At 40.5% G+C, this 21177-nt stretch overlaps 1 protein-coding gene across 3 annotated transcripts in view; it reads right to left on the bottom strand.

Annotated features, from left to right (window-relative positions):
• The window catches only part of Camkmt (calmodulin-lysine N-methyltransferase), a 382235-nt gene that overhangs the window by 163121 nt on the left and 197937 nt on the right, over positions 1–21177 (bottom strand). The window lies entirely within an intron of this gene.

The following is a 21177-nucleotide window of genomic DNA, read 5'->3' as shown; positions in this document are numbered from 1 at the left end:
GCAAATAACATGAATATTTCCTCCAAATGACACCTACAACTAAAGAAAGAAGCACAGGACAAAAATGCTACCGTTTGAAAAGGCCACAGCAAACAATTTCTGTAGCAGTAACACTAGAGCCGGGGAAGATTAGTAATGTAAGCAGTGCAAAAGCCGGCTGTAAGTCAAGTGCTCTTAGAGAATATCATAATCACTTCCTAATCTGGAGTTTCACCACCATGAAATTTTCTCTTAATTATGGCTTCTTCATCTCCAGATGTTTTTGTCTCTATATCCGATAAAGAATTAAGAAGGTGAAGAAATAAAGAAAAAGAAAAGGGAACACGGCAAGGGTAGAATTGTTGCCACAGCCTTATTGGAGAGGTAGAGAGGTGAGAAAAGGTCTGGGGGCCTTGGAATTGCATTTCCTCCACACGCTGCTGAGTCTGTCACTGGCTGAAGATCTCACACTGGGACCCACACAATGTAACACTCAGAATGAGAGGATGGGAGGGAATCCTTGCTCAGGGTTGGCTAAATAGGGTTGGCCACAAAATTTGTTCAGTTTTCTCTAAAGCCACAATGTATCTGATAATGAAAGCTAACCACTCTGCGAAGAAGCAGACTGGAGAACTAACAAGCGCACTTAGGAAAAGAAAAAAACCCAACAGTACAAGCGTCCTCAGCCACACAGCACATTCCATTTATGAGACTATGAGGAAATCTAGGCCTTGAGAAGTTGATGTTAATCACAGATAACAGAGAATAGTAACTCCGACTCTCCTTATCACTATCATAACACATGCCAAAATTAACTGTATTTACTAATCAAACTTAAATTTGGGAGATAACGGAATCCTGGAAACAGAAAGAAGTGTTATAGGAGTGTTGCATGAGAGTCTAATCTGCATCAGTTGGCTCTTTATCCAAACCTTATGGGAATCCAAGCTTCTAGTCAAAGACATGTTATAAAGCAGGTTCTTTCGCTCCCTATTTGCTACAAAAAAATTCCAAAATTATCATAAAACTTTAAAAACTAATAACTTTGGTATTCCCTCTAAAGTAGAAATACTACTTCCATCCAACCAGTCTGTACACACGTGCATATCCCCACCCCTTCAACCTCAGTGGTGTGTGTGCGCATGCACACGCGCACATGCGCTTGTATTTCATGTTATTGGACAGGAAGGAGGAAACATGGTCAAGTCTAATTCCTAACACAATCGGTCAAACATTTAGGGAAAGAAAGCTTCTGTGAAAAACTTGGTCTCAGGCTAGCAGTTGGTGCAGCTGGGGACTGGTGAACAGTTTTAAACTGTTTAAAAGGATCAATAGTTTTTGACAATTTAATCTGACAATGAGCATAGATTTCACAGTCCACAAGTAACGCTAGGCTTCCTAACAAGATTCCTCAACCACAGTGGGTTTATTGTGAAGGAAAACAGGTCAAGATGAGAGCGTGACTATTTCACAAACTGTGAAACAAAGCACTTAAAGCCACTAGCTCATAAAATGCCACTTTTTAAAAAACAGGACAATTGTAAAACCCCCATCTCGGGGTAAATCTCCTCCAAGCATCTCAAATCAAAAAATGAGGGAGCCATGAGATGTTCCTACCCACCTTGTTGAAGTACCAACTGTACTTTTAGCACAGACACTCGCCCAGGGCTACAGCGGCACGGCACATGCTTCGTCCCTGTGCAATTTCAGAACCCAAACTGAAAAATAATTCCTAAAAAGTATGTAAAACTTAAGTCCCAGATTCCTGGTTTTTGAGATTCTTAATTAGTATGCTTGAAATTAAAAAAAAAAAAACCCTACGGTTTCTTTTATTTTAAAAAATTTACATAGATTAATCTTCAAATTTTAAGAAATGATTCTGACAAATTACTTTTCATTCCCACAGAAGATAATGGCCCTATTAAACGAAATAATAATAGGGCATGGATTAAATGGGCTCTAAAAGAATATGATATTGATGTATCTACCCCTTCCAGCTCACTCATTGAAAGGATTAGCTGAAATCAGTGCAGAAGCTATATAAAACATTGAGAGAGATTGGTTCCTGAGAACTGCCAGATGGCCAGGAGAAAATATTCTTACTTACAACAGTGTCATAAAGCCCTTCAGACAAGGATAGATGCAATCTACTTTTGAAAGCTGCCAGGTATTATGATGTGTTACTTTCCGTGTATAAATAAGCTGTAGGTCACTGTCACAATCTCCGAGAAACAGAGAACTGCAGACTTTCTAACAAAGTCCCGAAGCTCCTGACACTTCAGGGACTCTCACTCCCCAGGACGTTCAGAGTACATCCCGCTCTACACCAAGGACTACAGCTGACTTAGTAAACACTGATGGGGACCTCACATTTGTCAAGATCCCCAAAATACAGCAGTTCATACTCCAAGATGCTAATAGATTTTTAATTGATCAAAATTTAAAAGGCATAATAAATGGAGGAGCCCTACACAGATAAAATGCATACATTTTTCTTGGGTAATTATGGCTTTTTACCGACACGTGCAATTACTCCATCTAATCATGCATTCCAGTTAGCAACTCCCAGATACAACGAGGTTTGGCATACGTAGGAACACCTGCCACGGGTACAGCTCTTGTGAACCTTGTCTCTTCCGAACCCGACTTTATTCCTTCTTTCCATTTGCTTGTCATCTTTTCAGCACCCACAGCAGTCGACAAGTTTCTAAGGTAAGATCCAAAGGGGAACTGACGTCCTGACTTGCAGCCGACTGGGTCCTGCTGAATTGGGATTTCCTCGTGGTGGACAATGTCTCTTCGGATCACAGCATTTCTGCTGTGGGCACTGTTAACAGCGGAGAGAGGTTTCATGTTCCAGTTGCTTCGTGACCAAGCCTTGCTTGTCTTCTTCATTGCTGAGAACTCAGCAGACAGTAATGACAGGGAAAGGATGCTTGGCAGAACCTTTCACCTAGTTCCGTGAAGAAACCGGATCTTCAGTTACTCCTCAGATTCTTCCAAATTCTATTTTTGCCTAGTTGATTCTTTTGTGTCTTGGAACTAAGTTCTCATTTTAAAATTAACAGAAAGTTGGAAACACGCCTAGGAATCATGGAGTCCATAAGCTACTTTTAAAAGTTATAACTTTATTGTAAAGATCAAGATGGATTTAGTAGGCTATTCAAAATTAAACTTATAATAGTTACCAGAACTTATTAGACTTTTTAATTTTATTATGTTAATAAGGAAACATCTATAGTACGATATCAAAACTGTATTCTAAACATAGATATTTTGGCAGGCATGTTCTTATGTATGTGTGCATAAATGTGTGTGAGTATGTGCATATGTGTGTGCATGTGTGTGTGGGCAGAGCTGAGGCTGATGTTGAGTGTCTTCCTGGATACCATTTTATTTTATTTTATTTTATTTTATTTTATTTTATTTTATTTAGTTTTTCATAGAAACTCATCTAAATGTAAGGAGCTACAGGGAGCTCATGCCTGCCTCTTCTTCTAGCACTAGGATTACAGGAACACGCTCCCATGCCTAGCTTTTGTATCAGCTCTGAGGTTCCAACTCGGGTCCTAATGTCTAGTCACAAGCACATCATTGGCTGAACCATCTCCCAGCCCATCTTTAGCATGTTTTTATAATTATGTTTCAGTACAATTTTTGTACTAAATTAATACATTTGAGACATTATTTTGAGAAAAAAATCTATAAACAGTAGTATCAAATGCCAAATGGGTTCATGACTCCTTCATAACACGGGCTGAGAACTATGTGGATATTCTCTCCCTCCCTCTCTCCCTCCCTCCCTCCATCCCTCCCTCCATCCCTTTCTCTCTCTCTCTCTCTCTCTCTCTCTCTCTCTCACACACACACACACACACACACACACACCACCTATGATCTATTACATTGCCATTTTTATTAGAATGTACATTACAATCTGCGAAGATTCATTCTTCATGACATTCCTTCTAGGTAAGGTGGTGTTCCCACTAGCTGGTTAGGTACTGATCATAGAAACACTGCAAACAATCGTGAGATAACAGATTTTCAATTATTTCATCTCAGCTAGCCAAAATAGCTGTATGCAGTAGGTAAGGGGCACTAACTTCTCAGAGACTAGCACCACCTTCTCAAGAGCTGAATTTAGCTGCATATTTAAGCAGTCTGTGGGGACTTTGAACCCTCAGAACTAGTCACACCACAGTTCATCAAAGCCTTGCGGATAAATCAACCAGTCAGCGTGCACCCAGGGAACTGCCATACTGACAGCCCCAAACAGAGACTCCTGCATAATAAGCTCTGGAAAGTCATTTCCTGAGAGTGTGTGGGGTTTGAATGAGACAGGTGCCCCACAGCTTTGAGCATTTGAACAGTTGGTCCCCAGTTAATGGTGATGTTTGGGGAGTTTTAGGTGGTGAAGAAATCCATCACTAGGGGCAGGCTTTGAGGTGCCCTTGAAAGTTGTGCCTACTTCCTGTTTGCTCCCTCTGTTTCAGGCTTGCAGTCCAAGGTGTGAGCTTTCCTCACATCTGCCTCACATGCCTGCCTGCTGCCCTGCCTCCTGCAGTGCTGTGATGGAAGAGACTCATCCCTCTGGAGCCATAACCCTTTCTTTTTATAAGCTGCCTTGCTTCTGGTGTTTTATTACAGCAACAAAAAGAGACTGATATAAGATATTTCACAATTACTGAATATAAGTTTAATCATTCTAAACTTTACTAGATAAGATCTAATGGATAATAGACTCAAGTTCTTTGTAAAAACATGATTTTTTTTTTAAGTTTTGTTTTGGGGCAGGTTAAAGCAAATGTTCACTTGTGGTGAACACAGAATAGGCTCAGTATACATAATTCTAATTACCATGGAGACCTTGGGAGTTTAGAACCAGGGTTCAGCTAGTGCAGTACTATTATACAAGCATGGAGACCTGAGTTCAGATTCCCAGCACACCTGTAAAAGCACACCTCTCTGTAGCCTCAGCACTGGTAGGGTAGAGACGGGAGGATCCGGGCAGTGTATTAACCAGCTAGCCTAGCCAAATGGAAGAGATCAAGGTTCAAGGAAAGACCATCTCAAAATGTGCCAGGTGTGTGGTGAGGGCCTTTTAACAACTCTAGCACTTGTGAGGTACAGGCAAAGCTCTGTGAGTTTAAAACCAGTCTGGTCTACTTAACAAATTCTAGATCAGTCAGAGCTACACAGTGATACCTCTGTGTGTGTGTGTGTGTGTGTGTGTGTGTGTGTGTGTGTGTGTGTGTGTGAGAGAGAGAGAGAGAGAGAGAGAGAGAGAGAGAGAGAGAGAGAGAGAGAGGAGAGAAAGAGAGAGCACTGAAAGCAACTTCTGGCCACAACATTCACAAGCACAATATACATGTGCCTTTACATGCGTGTGTACACACATGCAGGCACACATGGGCTTATAACATCAATAGAATCAGTGGTTTCCTGCCAGAGCGTTTGCCATGGGATGGCCTGGAGGGGGAGACCCACAGTTCAGTTCTATGGGTATGTTATGATGTAAGCACAGTTAAGACGGAGTCTCATGGGCTAATAAAGACTTCATTGGTTCTTGAGAAATGTTGTGGCCCTGGCTTCTCAGTGATTGAACTTTAAGAGATCATATTTTATCAAATGTGGTCCTAAAATTTGGATGGACCACAGAACCAGATGGGGATCATATTACAACATATTTCTGTTGAACATATTTCTTTTGAACATATTTCTGTTGCAGAGCAGACGCAGAAGTAGGAACTATTTGTTTTGGCTAGCTGTATAGAAAGATCTTCACAATTCAGCGAGTATTAAGTTGAATATACAGAAGATTTTGTCGAGATTTTGAAAAAAAAAACTCGATCTGTACAAACACTTTCCAAATCTCATCAGAAACAAACTTAAAAGCAGCATCTAAAAGGATCAAGCTGTATCTAAGCAACATATCTACGACTAAACTAAAAAGCAATATGTATTATAAATAAATATAGTTATAGTCAGAGATTTTGACTTACAAGTAAGTCTATTTGGTGATACTATATCAAATACTAGGTTGAGTATTTATAAACAAAACAAACAACAACAAGAGTCAAAGGCATGGGGCCAGCATGAGCTCAGACCTTGTGAGGACTCCATGCCAGGTAGCATCATGGTAGGCAGTGGAACATGTGAAAGAGATCATGTCACAGCCAGGATGCAAGCCTGACCCTGAGGCCAATTTACCTGGAATTCCAAGAGAACTGTGCTGATCTTATTGCAGGGAAATCCTCACTGACCTAAGGACCTCTGCCTCACTGATCTTTTAAAGGTGCCACCACCTGTTATTATCACTGTACTGGTGACCAATCTTCTAACAATGAGAGTTGGGAGAACACATCAATTCAAATCCAAACCATCTCAGACACAGAGGCTGAATAACACTACCTTCCAATTTTAACTGACATTTATCAAATATAACACCCAACCAGACCTGAATATATATAGTCTTTTGAAATGCCAATAGAAACCTTAGCATCTAGGACCATATTCTGGAACATAAAACAAGTCTTATCACTGTTAACAAAATCTAAGACACACAAAATATTTTCTCTGACCACAAAGTATTTAACTTGAAAATCAATACCAAAAAAATCTATAAACCTCCCAAAAATAAATATTACTTTTCAAAATATCTCATGGGTCAAAGAAGAAATGAAAATGAAATTCAAATTATGAAAGTGAATATATATTAAAATACAACATATAAAATATATAGGGTGTCTTTAGATAAGAATCTAAAATAAAACTTATGGCATTAAGTTCTAATAACAACAACAAAAGCCAGGCAAGCTTTGAACATTTGATAATCTGAGCACTTGAGGGACTGAAGCAGGAGGACTGTGGACTTGTGGCCTGGGCAATATAACAAGACCCCTCTCACTTCCCTCCCCAGAAAATGATAGCCCTTTGCTTCACTGCTGTTCTTAGTGCCTGTGCGTGCTGTCAGTGTTTTGTGCAGAAAATCTTTTTTTGTGTGTGCCAAGGAGTTCAAGACTGTTCCCAGCTTTCTCTCCTGTCAGATCCAGGGTATCTGGACTTATCTGGACTTATCTGGACTTATCTTTGATCCACTTGGAAATGAGTTTGTGCAGAGTGATGAATATGGATCTATTTGGAATCTTCTGTAGGCAGTTATCCAGTTTAACCATCACTATTTGTTGAAAATGCTGTCTTTTCCAGTATGTATTCCTGATTTCTATATTTAAAAAAAATCAAGTGTCTATGGGTGTGTGGATTTATGCCTGTGTCTTTAATTTGATTCCACTGATGAATGTTTCTGTTGTGTTATGCCAACACCATGCTGTTTTAATTACTATACATCTTTAGTACAAATTGAGACCAGGGACAGTGATACCTGGGGCAGTTCTTTTATTATTCAGCAGTGTTTTAGCTAACTTGGTTTAGTGTGTGTGTGTGTGTGTGTGTGTGTGTTTTCATATGAAGCTGAAAATTGTCCTTTCAAGTTCTATATAAAATTGGGTTAGAATCTTGCTTGTAGAGTGCTTTTGATAGGATGGCCATTTTCACTATATTAATCCTACCAATCCATGAGCATGGGAGATATTTCATCTTCTAATATCCTCTTCAATTGTTTATTCAGTGTCTTAAAGTTTTGATCATACAGGTCTTTCACTTGTTTGATTGGAGTTACCCAAGATATTTTTGATGAGATTATGAAAAGTGTTTTCCTGATTTCTTTCTCAGTCTGCTTGCCATTTGTATATATGAAGGCTACTGATTTTTGTATGTTAATTTTGTATTCTGTTACTTTGCTGAAAGTATTTGTCAGCTGTAGAAGTTCTTTACTGGAATTTCGGGATCACTTATGTGTATTATCATATCATCTGAAAATAAAGATACTTTGACTTCTAAAAAAATTTTAAGCTCAGAAAGAACAAATAAAACTCAAAACAAACAGAAGAAATAAAACTAAAGATTAGAGCAGAAATAAATAAGGGTTTTAATGGAGAAATTAAAAACCAATAAAACTAATAAAAGCTATTTGAGAAAATAAATAAAAGTAATATCTAGCCAGGTTGATCAGGAAAAAAAGAAAAGAGAGGATAAAATTTACCTATTGTAAAAATAAGAAAGGAGGCATCACTACAGTCTCTACATATATTTAAAGATCTGTCTTAATGAGGGAAAATTATATGTAACTTTATGTTAATAAAACTTAGATGACTTTGGACTTTGTGTCCTTGGCAGACACAAATACCAAAGCTTGCTAAAACAAAACAAACAACCTAAGTTTCCCAATATCTGTTAAGTAAGTAAAACCCTTTGTGACTAAAAACTGCACAAAGAAAGTTCTGAGCTATTCCAGCTTACAGGTGATGTCTACCAGTGAAGGAGAAATAACCCAATTCTTCTCAGACTTTTACAGAAAATGAAACAGGAAGAACTTTACTCAGCTTCATGAAGACAACATTAGTTAATAGAAACTCCATGAAAAACTATGAGAAACATCCCGACGGATGTCTGCCAGGTCATGTTCAGCTGTTACTTCCAATAGGCACTCTACTAGAGGTCTTACCCATACTCCAGATGGAAAGAAGAAAAAAAATTTAAAAATCAGTCATATTTCTAGATACTAAAAACAAACTATTGGAAAATAAAATTTACAATAGTGTAAAATTTTTGCCATTAAACTGACTAGAGATATATAAAATCTTGTAAAAATATAGCTGTAAAGTATTAGTCAGATGAGCTTGGAAGTGAAGTGAGGACAGGATAACAATCAGGATCCCGGCAGTCAGGAGGAAATTTATAATGTGATTCTAAAATTCAAACAGAAAAGCAAAAGAGCTAGCCTAGCCAAGACATCCTTGGAAATGAAAATCAAAGCTGGAGAATTAATACCGCCTGACTCTACGTCATGCTTAGATGCTGCCATGACCAAGAGACCAATGCTTCAGTGCAAAGTAGACATAAACTAAAAGAAGTGAATCCAGAATCCGAACTAACACACACACACACACACACACACACACACACACACACACACACACCCTACCTACCTCTACAAATTCAATGAAAACTCAGTGGAGAAAGAATGGCTGTTTCAACAGAGGATGCTAGAATAATTAGAAATCAATATGTAAAATAAGAATCTCAATCTATACCTTGTATCACCTATAAAATAAAATTACTCAAGTCATATTCTAGACTTAACCGTATCCTAGACTTTAAAACTTCAAGTACAAGCCTTGTATGAAAATGAAAGCTAAAACCCTCATGGCCTTGAGTAAGACTGAGAAATACCTAGACACGAAATCAAAAGTGTAATCTATAAAAAGAGAATGAAATGACTTGAACTGCATTGAAGTAAGAGGGTCTCCCATGTCACTAAACAGCAAATGGAATCCAACTCAAAACTGTGAGTTCAGAAGTATCATCTATTCATAGCTGAGCTGGGACTACCTCTAACACCCAGTTAACATGTTAACATGTCATGGCCCCAAGACTGAACACCAAGTACCAGTCAGATGGCCCACTGCCTAGCAAGCTGGGTAACAGCATACACAGATTCAAACTTCTACAAAGCAAAGGTTAGACTAGACAGCCACACAAAGAAACAACCACCTAATTCCAGATGCCCAATCTCATTGCAGAAACACAGACAACATAAAAACCAAAACAATGTGTCTCTTCTAGAAGTTAGTATTCTAATGTTCTCTGAGAATACAAGACAATGTTTCCAAATGTAATTATAAATATGTTCAAAACCCAAAGAAGGAAGGCCCAAATCTATAAAGTCAGAAATAAAAAGAAAGCATTACAACAGACACCAAGGAAATTCAGAGAATTATGCGGCTGTTCTGTAAAAATCTATATTCAATCAAACTGAAAATTCTAAAAGAACTGGGTAGATTTCTAGATTTATATGACCTACAAAAACTCAAGCTAAGATGAAGTAAGTAATTTTAAACAGACCCATAACCACCAAGGATATAGAAGATGCAGTACACAGAGAAACTGGGACATAGGAGACATATTCCAACATAACACAGTTAATACACAGCAAGACCACAGGCAGCATCATGGCAAAGAGAAAAACTCAAGGCATTTCCACTAAAGCCAGAAACAAGACAGGGCTGTCCACCCTCCATTTCTGTTTAGCATAGTTCTTCACTTCTTAGCTGGAACAATAAGACAAATGAGAGAAATGAAGATACAGACACCAAAGGAACACATCAGAGTGTCCTTATTTGAAGATTTGATGATGATAAGATCCTGCACATAAAACTTCTTCCAGAAAACTCCTAAAACTGATAAATACACTTGGCAAATTAAAAGGATCCAAAACTAACGCAATATTCAGTAGCCTTCTTTCATACCAAGAAAGAAATCAGGGAAATAATCTCATTCCCAAGAGCTTAAAAAAAAAAAGAAAGAAAAAGAAAAAGAAAGAAAGAAGAATCTTAAAATAACTCTAAGAAGTGAAAAACCTTGTATAATAAAAACCCTCAGATGTTAAAGAAGGTACTAGAAGATGGAAAGATGCCCCCATGCTCTGTGAAAATGGCTGAAACAATTTACAGATTAATATAATTCCATTACAATCCAAAAGCAACTCTTTACAGTAACTGAAAAACAAATCTTTAATTTTGCTCATTTAAAAAAAAACAGATTTAACTCACTTTGTTTTTCATGTGTAAAACCCCTTATAAGGTAGCCACATCTGGAGCTGGGTCCTCTGAACAGAGACTCTGCTGTGGGATTTCACAAGATGTTCAGTGAATTCCTAATAAGGAGACTTGGCGAACACAATCTCTTTCCAGAGGAGGTCAAGGTCCCATAGCTGCAGGTCTTGAAGATGGTATCGAAGGTGGCCTTGGCAAAGTTGCCCATCTATATCAGCCATCCTCGGTAGCTTATTGGCACAAGAGCAGAGACAATGCCAGTGCCTCTCAGGCAGGGATGAGAGGCACCAGCACAGAGACACAGTTCTCTGCCACCTTGCATGAACAGTGTAGAGCCTGCCAATCCTGTTCCCCCAGCAGTCTCTCCACACAGCGACGAGGGGATGCTTAGACAAGAAGATGGCCCCCATGGACAGAGTACCTACCTCTTTGGGGCACTTAACACCAAAACCAATTGTAGCCCCCAATAGCAACAAAAGCCTTGAACCTGGTCCGCTGGCCATCCGGAGTCGGCTTCTGCACTGCCATGATCTTTAGAACCTCTTCCTTCAGGATGTGCCCAGAAAAAGCCAATCATCTCAGATTCCTTAATAGGAGAACAGGTGGATCTCCTCCAGGGACTTGATCTTCATGTCCTTATCTGGCGTCCCAGCTTGGTGACAGGGAGCCACTCCTTATCTTCAGCTTTTCCTCCACTAGCTACATGACCACAACTATGGCCCCTAAGACTGCTGTTGAATCTTCCCCAGAAGCCTCTGCTGCCTCTACTCCTAGACCCGGGGTCTTCCAGGCCCTCTGACTCCTGTCATTTTCTATCTGGTGTTTTCCTGAAGAAGAATGTTTAATTTTCATATGGAAATACAAAGACCCAGCATAGCCCAAACAATTCTGAATGGTAGAGCTGCTGGACATATTCCTGACTTTAAGTTATACTCCAGAGCTAAGAAAATAAAACAATGTGGTAGGCCGGGCAGTGGTGGTACATGCCTTTAATCCCAGCACTTGGGAGTCAGAGGCGGGCGAATTTGAATTCGAGGCCAGCCTGGTCTACAGAGTGAGTTCCAAGACAGCCAGGGCTACACAGAGAAACCCTGTCTAAAAACAACAACAGCAATAATGTGGTACTGGCACAGAAACAGACACATGGAAGAAAAGAGTTGAGGGGACTTAACTGTAAATCCTCTCACGTACCTGCTGCCTGGTTTTTGACTAAGAGACTAGAAATACACACTGGAGTAAAGACAGGATCTTCAACAAATATTGTTGGCCAAACATGTGAAAGACTGGAACTCCAGCCTTGTCTCTCATGATCACAATGCTAACTCCAAATGGATCACAGAGGTCAACATGTGGCCTGATACTCAGAATCTGATAGGGAAGATAGTGAACACACCTGAATTTGTAGGCACAGAAACAGGCTTTCTGAATGGGACCTCAGTAGCATAGGCATCAAGACCAACAAGGAACAAGCAGGACCACATGACACCAAAAGTCTTCTGGACAGCAAAGGACACCATGATTCATGATTCAAGTGAAGAGGCAGGTTACAGAATAGGGAAACTAAAATCTTTACCAACCACACATCAGACAAAGGCTAGATACAAAAATAATCTAGACTATACAAAGAACTCAGAGGATGGAGAGATGGCACAGGAGTTAAGATCATTGGCTGCTCTGCCAGAGGACTCAGGTTTAATTCTTAGCACACTTGTCGTGGCTTTCAACCATCTGTAACTCCAGACCCAACAGATCCTCCAAAGACACCAGGCATACACGTGGTACACAGATATACATGCTGGCAAAACACTCATACACATAAATTTTTTTAATTAAAAAACTAAACATTAAGAAAACAGCTCAGTTTTAAAATGGGTCATGAAACTCAACAGAGTTGTCAAAATAGGAAATGCAGATGGATGAGAAATATTTGTAAAATGTTGAGCAGCCTTAGCCATCAGGGAAATGCAAATAAACCTACTTTGAGATTTCATCTTAACCCATTCAGAGAGGCAAATATTAAAAAACAAAACAAAACAAAATAAAACAACAACAAAAAGCCCTGATAACCAATGCTGGCATGCTTGTGGTAACACAGACCCTCATTTATTGCTGCTATGCAAGCCAGTGGAACCGCTATAGAAATCAGTATAGTGAGTCCCCAAAGACTAGAAAGAGATCTACAGTGAGATCCAGCTACACCACACTTAAATATGTACCCACAAGAGCAGAGGCTTTACTGCAGAGCTGTTTCTTTTATCTGTGTTCAATGCTGCTCTATTCATAACAGGCAGGAAACAGTTTAGATGCCCATCAACTGATGAATGGGTAATGTTGAGATAGTACATGAACATAATAGAATATTCCAGCAGCTGTTAAAATATGAAGTTAGAAGATAAATGAAGGAAGTAAAGGTGATAATCCCGAGATAATCCAGATAACACGCATCCCCCCACCCCACCCCTGTCTTGGCTGTCTTCTTGGATGAGGGAAGGGAAAGACTGTGAGAGCCAAAGGTGGTGGAAACTACAAGAACTGATGGACATATACACTCACAGGGACTCGGGCAACATGAACACACTTGCCTGAGCACGAATCAGGCAGAGAACTCTGTCCATGGAGTGGGGGAAGGTGCACACAAAACCCCAGAACTAACTGAGGCGCTATGCGGCATGGCTCCACACATTCACAGCATGCCCTACTCACATGAGTACTTGGGCAATACAATGGGTCTCCATAAAAAGGAAAACGAGAGGAGGAAAAGGAAGTGGAAGAGGAGGAAGAAGAGGAAGAGGAGAGGGAGGAAGGACAGGAGGAAGAAGAAAACCTTGGAACTGGGTGGGAAAGGGAGGTGAGAGTGTGGAGTGTAGGTTTGTCTGGGAGGTTTAGGAGGAGTATATGATCAAAGAATAAAAATATTATTCAAAAATAGTTAAGGGATGAAAGGGCAAGCAACAGGTTTGCAGGGTGTATTTGCTAGTTGCATCTCTACTACAGGTCTTGTATTCAGAATTCTAATAAAGAACTCATAAATATATAATGAAACAAATTATAAAAAATTTTTCTTCTTATTTATTATTATTATTTATTTTTAATATTTTATTGAGACAGGGTTTCTCTGTGTAGCCCTGGATGTTCTGGAACTCACTCTGTAGACAATGCTGGCCTTGAACTCAGAAATCTGCCTGCCTCTGCCTGCTGAGTGCTGGGATTGAACTGGACCATCACTGCCAGGCTGGACAAAAATTTGAAAAGGCAACAAACAGCAAGACAGACCTTTAACATATATTTCATCAAAAAGATTCATCCATGAAAAAAATCTAAGCACACAAAAGAGTGCTCAATAGCTTTGGTCTCTTAGCAAACTGAAATTTAAATCAGCAAAACTCCAGCCCATGCTTGCTGGAAGGGCTAAGAAGAAACTTGCTATCCAGGGTAGGTTTTCCTTTGTTGTTGCTTTGATTTTTTAATCACTTGTGTATGTGTATGGTGGGTGCTTGCAGGTCACAGTGCTAGCTGAGATGGGGTTAGCCGTTAGTCCTGCCCTTTACCCTGTGAATCCCAGGGACTGAACGCAGCTGACAGGCCTGGAGGCAGCTCCTTTGCTTGCTGAGTCATCTCTCTGGTCCTATACTGGGGTTTTGACGGAATTCTCACACACTGCTATTAAGAATGTAAACCGAAGTCAGCGCATTGGAAAAACATTTAGCACTTTTTAAACCGTAAACACATATTTACTGTATTACTCAGGCATTCTATATCAAAGTATTTACTCTGGGGAAATGAGAGCATATATCTATGTAAATATCACTACAGCTTTATTGGTAATGAGTGAAGCCTGGAAAAACAGCAAACATCTACCAATGGATAAATGGAGAAACACACACACACACACACACACACACACACACACCCCTACCTACCTCCAAATGATAGATTATTACGCAGCAACTAATGAACTACTGAAACATACAATATGATCAATTTTGAATAATTACATCTCATGAAAGAAGTCAGGTGGAGTATTCTAGCCCACAGAGTGATCTACTTAGATAAAGTTCTGGAAACACACATAAATTTATATTGACAGCAAGTAGACGGTATTTCCCTTGACAACAATGAAAAGGAAGACTATGGGGCAGGGAGAGACTGGTGGTGGTGAGAGAGACTCCTCTCCAGTATGCTGATAACTCAGTGTGTGCACGCAGGGAAGACAGCACTCTGTCTTTTGAGATATGTAATTACCAAGTGTAGTGGTTTGAATAGCAATGGTCCCTATAGACTCTTGTATTACAATGCTCTGCCCATAGGGAGGGGCACTATTAGGAGATGTGGCCTTGTTGGAGGAAGTGTGTCACTGTCCGGGTGGGTTTTGAGGTCTCTATGCTCAAGCTATAATTGCAGTGTGGCTCACAGTTTCCCTCTGCTGCTTGTGGATCAAGATGTAGCACTCTCAGCTCCTTCTCCAGCACCATGTCTGCCTACATACTGCCATGCTTCCCGCCATGATGACAGTGGATGAAACCTCCAAAGCTGTAAGCCAGCTCCAGTGAAATGTTTCCTTTCGTAAGAGTTGATGTGGTCATGGTATCTCACAACCAAAGAAACCCCAACTAAAACCCTAAGTATTTTGCTGTTGTTGAGCTATCTGAACGAGCCTGCCTGCCACAGTCTGTATTTGGATCCACCTGACTAAATCAAAACCTTCAGCACTTAGACCACTTTGGACAGAGGATGTCCTTCTGTTTTCAGACAGCTTCCAAGAAGATTGTTCAGAAGCCTTTGGTGACAGGTTAAAACCTGTGCTTCGTGACTCTGGTGGTTGGAGCTCTGCCTTTATTTAACTAATTCTTTCTTATTCGTTTGGTAGTCTCTGTCAAAATCAAAATAAAGCTGTTGCTCTCACACAAGCTTTGCACGGAGAGGGTGCACGCAAGCTTTCTATGGTGAAGTGACATTCAGCTGTCTGGTCAATAAACTACTATAAAATGCAACAGCACCCCATTTAAAGAGTGAAATTCTTTGTTAGGTTTAACTTTAAAGAAGCATCTGTTCACCTTCTCACATACATAGAGCAGTTCCCTCTGGACCCTCTAGCTTCCCTGAAGTGTGGAAGCCGAACAGCCTGAGTTGTGATTGATCAAACATTGCAGTTATTACTTCTCTGCTTCCTGTGCTTGCAAATCATACTCCTCTTTATGCATCCTGTGATTATGTGTTGCTCTTAACTGATAACAGGCTTGCTGATGCATGTGACTTTCTGCTACGGCTCCCCCGCCTTTCTCTGTCAAGGTATGACCAAATCTCTCCCCGTCTGGCTTCTCTCTTTGGTACTGTTTACAATAACCTCAGCATGCACCCTTTCAAAAGTACATAGGGAATTCTTTTTCAAAGTTTAAAGCTCATTTAACCTAACAATTAAATAATCTCCCAAACTGCTTATATGAAACCTTTCTTTTGTGAGCCATGGCGTGAGCTTCTTCTCTTTGTGCATGTGTTTGTAAGTGGTGATGTGAGTGCATGCTTGTGGATGTACACATGAACACAGGTGAGCATGCATGAGGAAGGCAAAGGCCGGTATCAGGTGTCCTTCTCCACCAGGGTCCGGCATGACTGTTGAGACAGGGTCCCTCACTAACCCCGAGCTCATCGATTCAGCCACAGACTGGCCTGCAGGGCTCTACAGCAGCATTCCGGTGCCTGGCTTTCCCGTGGGCACTGAGGATCCAAACTCCGGTCCTTGAGCTTGTGTTGTCTGGCGCTTTACTGAGATCTGCCCAGCTCCAGTTATTCACCCGTGGCACAGATGGAAACTGCAGAAGTAGGACACACACTGCCCAAACAGAAGTCACGGTGGATACTGCCTGGGAAATGTGACAGGCTTGGGAAGTGGTCCCTTGCTGCAGAATGGCCCGGACAGCGCCAGATCATTTGAGCTCATGCTAAAAATGTCATACATGGCTAAGGCAAAAATCTTGTCTGAAGTTCAGATAAATTACATATCCTGCTTCCTAAACTGTCAGTATAAACTGTCAATCTCTTGAAGAGGAAATTAAATCGATCTGGTACAATTTGCTCTTTGCAAAGCCAAGATAGTGAGTACTTGGTGCTGCGTGCTCTCCAGTGTGGGGACTAATTGATTGTTCAATGATTTCATCTAGTGCAGAATCTTTAAAAGTATCAAAATTACCCTGATTAGCTTATAGGAGGTGAAATTTGCTCGAGGTAGAAAGCTGGACACTAACACTGCTCGCCTCTGGTGCCTGGCTTTCATTTCTTTCCATCCTTTCATGCAGAGGCCTGGCTTCTCATCTTGAACCACAGCATCTCCAGGGGAGGAGTTCTGTCTCACTTACCTTTGGTGCACAGAATAGAATGCTGTGCTCTGTGTATAGCAAAGATATTTTTCCTTGACTTTGTGTCCAACATATTGTTGCTGTATTTCCTAACTATCCCACAACATGGGTCTGAATCATTTTACTGAAAACTTAAAGAACATTTAATGTTATCCAAAAGCTATCAATAAAGCAGTTTCTACAGGTAGAGCATGTCTTTCTAACAAACTTTGATTTGTTAAAATTGTTTTAATGTGGGCTGTTATGTTATATACGGTCGACGTAAGGCAAGGTCCCTGATACTCTGGTGTGCTTCCACCGTCAGAGGAAAGGTATGATGCCCCCTCTCCTCCCTCAGCAGCAGGAAGCTCACAGTCTGTCTATGAAGGAGAATATGAACAAAAGAGAAGGCCGACAACACACACAGAGCAGAGCTGGACCTCAGAAACAGCAGGCTGAGCTAAACAAGCAGACAATGAGCGGATGCTGTAGGATTTCATTTATCTGGATCTGGATAGCAAGGCAAGGCAGATCTAGACGCCTGGAAAAGCTCGGGGCTACACTCTGGGAAGGAGCCCAAAGGAGTCTCTGCAGTGATAAGTAGTATCTCCTAACTCTTCCCACCGTAAGAGCTGAGAACAGGAACTGCATCTGATGCTTGCGAGAAGGCTTCATATGTAGTCGGCGCTATGTACTTGTTAAATGCATGTCTGTCCTGTTGTAATTAATATTTAAGTTCCCTTTACACATAAAGAATAATATTGTGCAATGTAGAAAACTCTAAAATGGGTCAAACACAAAAGGCTGGCAGTATACTAGGGTCACCACACAAATAATCAGCTACATGAGACTTGTCTTCAAGTTAATTAAAGGAGAATATATCTGTTGCAAAACTGCCATTACAAATTTCAAGTACATAAGTATGATAGTATTTTAGCAGCAATAAGATAAAGGAATGTGTACAAAGGTTTAGAATACTTTTGGAAGCCTTTGTCAAAGACAATCTTAAGAATTTCGGCATAGATTTAATTGAATTTTATATGTGATCTGTGTGCCAGGGCCACTTCCACTCTATAAAGTAGAATGAGCTCTCCTCCTTTGGGCAATAGCAGAATAGTGGGTTTTCTTTAAAATAATGTATGTTTATTTTATGTATATGAGTGTTTTGCAGGCATGCATGCATGTGTACCTGTGTGTATCTGGTGCCACACAGAGGCCAGAAGAGGGCATCAGGGTTGCTGGAACTGGAGTTACTTTGCAGACAATTGTGAGCTACCACGAAGGTGCTGGGGTCAGAACCCAGGTCCTCTGTAAGTGAAGCAAGTGCACTTAACCACTGAGCTTACCTACCTCTCCAGCACCCAAATCAGTAGTGCTTTAAAGGTAGAAACAAGGCAACACAACAAAAGGAAGGGGGTGGAAGAAGGTGGAGGAGGAAGAGAGAGGGAGAGAAGGAAAATGGAGGAGAAGGAAGAGGGGGAGGAGGAAATGGAGGAAGACCATGGAGGAGGAAGAGAAGGAGGAGGAGGAAGAGAATAAGGAAGATGAGAGGAAGAGAAAGAAGGGGTATGGGGAGGGTCAGGGGGAGAGGGAGAGGAAGGAGGAGGAGGAAGAGGAGGAGGAGGAGAGCAACAACAACAAGAAGAACAAGAACTAAAACTAGAAAAAGTAGCAGCAGTAGCAGCAGTAGCAGCAGCAGCAGCAGCAGCAGCAGCAGCAGCAGCAACAGCAGCAGCAGCTCCAACCCAAAACAAACCTCTAACTGTTAACATTTGGTTTCTTCTGGTTTTTATTTTTGTTTTTTTAAGTTACATCAGGGGATACTTCATCATTAGGTTGGCTCAGATATCTAGAATATCCTATCTACAAAGAGAAATCAGTCTGTGGATCTATTTGCTTTCTTTTTTCTATCTTTTTTTTAATTTATTTATTTAATACATATGCAGGATTCTCCCTGAATATTTGCCTACAGACCAAAAGAGGGCATCGGATCCCATTATGGATGGTTGTGAGCCACCACATGTTTGCTGGGAATTTGAACTCAGGACCTCTGGAAGAGCCACCAGTGCTCTTAACCTCTGAGCCATCTCTCCAGCCCCCTCTATTTGCTTTCTTAAAGCTTCAGTTTGATTCGCTAACATTTAGCATGAGTGACTTCATTTTGGTTTGGTCTACTCATTTGGGGCCTATTGCAGGAACTCACTTCAAGACAATGGTCTCCCACCATTTTTCTTTTAACAGCTTGAAATTCAAGAAACTAGGAGGTTTTTAGTTATCTGTCTTGTGTAGGTTAGCAGTGTGTTAAAGGAGAATTCAAATAGCCATTTTCTCTGGAACACACAGAGATGAAGTGTTCAATAGGCCAGTGTCCAATCATCTGCACCCCACTTTCACCTCTTCACCCATCTTCTTCTGCACTATTTAGGATCGGAATTCAGGCATCTGCTTTTTAAAAATTAGAATATAAAATGTTTCTCAAGGAATAAAAAAATAGATCATTGCTCGATCGCAATTCAATAGCTGCAAAATTTTAGCTCAAAGAGAAATGCAGGGCCTCTAGACTTGCTTATAAGGCTGCTTGCTGCGAGTGTGCCTTTAAAATACAATGAGCAGGTAACCACTGACCTTTATGAAACAATGGGCCAGGGGCTGGCAGCAAGAATGAGACCATTTCCCAGGCACAATCACGTACATTTAGAAACATGGGACTGCGTGTAAATGTCCCTTCATTTTGATTGTTATTTGCAAAGTCAAATGATCATTTTCAAAACATTAAGAGTTTCATGGCACTGCACTGTTGGTGAGGTTGGCTCTTTTTTTTTTTTCCAGAGAGAAAGGATGACTAACTATTGCAAGCAATGTCAGCTTTAAAAATTGTATTGGTAGAATGATTCGAATATCAAAAAGAGGCTACAGATCCCATGCTCCCATGTGGTGTCTGAAGAGCCCAGTCTTGGTATTGAGATGCAATATCAACCCAATGGTCCTACCTGATCCAGGTAGACAGAACATGTCTGAAGGAATAAAATCCCCACTCTCCTTTATATAAGGCATAGTTGACGCCATAAAATAAAATCTGCACTGCTCTCTATATAAAATTATTTTGTTTGTATATATAGCTCTATGCTAGACCTTGGCCTTTGGAACGTTACATTTAATAACTCAAATAGTTTCAAAATTGTCCTATGTAGTTATTTCTATAAATAACATTGGGGTCTTTTTTAAGTCAAAGAATAACATCTTAGATCTCTTGGACAGTTACATTTAATGACTTGGCTAGATAACTAAATAAGGCAAGACAATAGAGGGTGAGCTAACAGGCAGGGCTCACAGGCCTCGCTCTTAGCCTTATGCCAAGTCACTGGGCTCTCAGCTGGCTTGCCTAGCTTCATCTATATCTGGGTGGCATTCTTACTGGCAAAACAAGACTATTAATTGATACGCTGTCATGACCCTTACTTAGCACACAAATAGAGATATGTTTAGGAAATCTCATTGTTCTCACCAGAGAGATGCCCACAGAAACCTTAGTCATTAAATTCACGCGGAGAGGCAAATGTAGAAAGGAGTGAGCCTTTAGAAGCATTTCCTTCTGGTTTCCTCCGAGACACTCTTGCAGGGTGAGCTTTCAGACTAGCTGCCTTCTGACGTTTGTGTGGACAGCCACAACCGCAGCAAGCAGGATGGCATTTATCTTTTATAATAATACGAAGTGTTCTGCCATGAAGCAGGGTCACTGAAATGAGTAATAATCCCACCAGCATCCAAGGTGTAACCAGCAGGGTCCAGGTCAACAGGCAAGCAGCCAATAATTTGCCCAACAACACTGAATTTCATCTGCCCACAGCCTCTATCTACTGATTATACAATCAATACACCTCAGATGAGAGGAGCTAACAACTGACCGGGGCAGATCAATGCTGGCAAATAAGCGCTTCATGACAAAAAGTTTGATAATTACCATTCTGAAGCCGTGTAAATGTTGTTTCCATTGTAACAACATTCATGATGATACTGCTATGATTGCGCTGTTATTATAGGTTTAATGTTAGGCAATCAAGCTACAGTGGTCTAGATATCAACAAACACTATCAAAAGAAAACATCAAATTGTCCCTATTCTTTTGACACTGTAGCTGAGAAATTTTTCTATGTTAGTGGCCCTAAATAAACAATAATAAGTGACAATTT

Source organism: Apodemus sylvaticus, chromosome 6, assembly GCF_947179515.1.
Source record: "Apodemus sylvaticus chromosome 6, mApoSyl1.1, whole genome shotgun sequence".
Lineage (NCBI taxonomy): Eukaryota > Metazoa > Chordata > Mammalia > Rodentia > Muridae > Apodemus > Apodemus sylvaticus.
This window is presented reverse-complemented; position numbering and strand designations above follow the sequence as displayed.